The sequence below is a fragment of the Rhagoletis pomonella genome, unplaced genomic scaffold (genome assembly GCF_013731165.1).
Source record: "Rhagoletis pomonella isolate Grant_MI unplaced genomic scaffold, Rhpom_1.0 Rhpom_scaffold_00002, whole genome shotgun sequence".
NCBI classification, from domain to species: Eukaryota; Metazoa; Arthropoda; class Insecta; order Diptera; family Tephritidae; genus Rhagoletis; species Rhagoletis pomonella.
Window position 1 is genome coordinate 57908403 of NW_023458556.1, and position 1041 is coordinate 57909443.

Here is a 1041-nt window from a genome sequence, read left to right on the forward strand (position 1 = left end):
TGGCTTTTCTTTGTTAAGAGGCCAGTCATGCCGCTAAAGGATGTAAAATTTGCTTGAACTAAATTCAAAGCATTTTAAGGCAATGCCTTTAATGGGGAATTCAATGGCGTTCAACAAATGTCAATGTTTGTACATACATACATGTTAGTATATACATACATGACTATGTACATACACATGTGCATATGTATATAGATGTGTAAATTACAGACAACTCGGGTAAATACATACATAAATACATATTCCTTAAAATAAATTATACATGTATTTGTTTCTTTAGGAGCCCAGTGGGAATTAGGAGCACGTAATAATACCTTATTAGCAACTTACTCTTCACCTGGCAGTCATTACCATTTACCTGCCGAACGTCCCTTACTTTTACAAAGGCATGGCCGCCTTATGTAAGTAGGAATTTAGAATGTACATTTGGTATCAGACATACTTCTGAGCCGCTATACAAAGTAAGTTACGTGTAATGCAGAGCAGTCGCTCGGAGTAGTTCGGTGCTTGGAAATAACTTCGGCTGCACGTTATTTTGCAACTGACAACGTAATGTGTCTTCGGAGGTGTTCATTTTGCCCTTTACTAGTAGATGACATTAGCCATGATGACAATTTTGGTACTAAAAACTGAAAGAAAACATGGCTTACCTCGGAAGGTGCTTACCTATTTTCCCAGTGGGAGGCTATATGCAGTTTTGAAAAGAAACTTACACGGGCACAAAGTAACATAAAATACCTAGCACACATCGAGGGCTTATATTCAATACTATCTATCTGCAATTTTCACAAAAACTACTTTGTGATGGTAGAACCCATCTGGGACTTACCTGTCATCACTGTTCTGACTTTGCAATTTAATAGTAAATTCTTCTGCCCAGCGTTATATAAGGTCAGCATTAATATCACCGATGACAGTTAAGTCTTAGGTGGATTTTTATATCAGCCTATTATTTTTTCCAATTACTTGTTTATTTATATATATATAAATTTTAAAATCTTGCAAAGATAATAAAAAAGGCAGTTACATACATACATATGT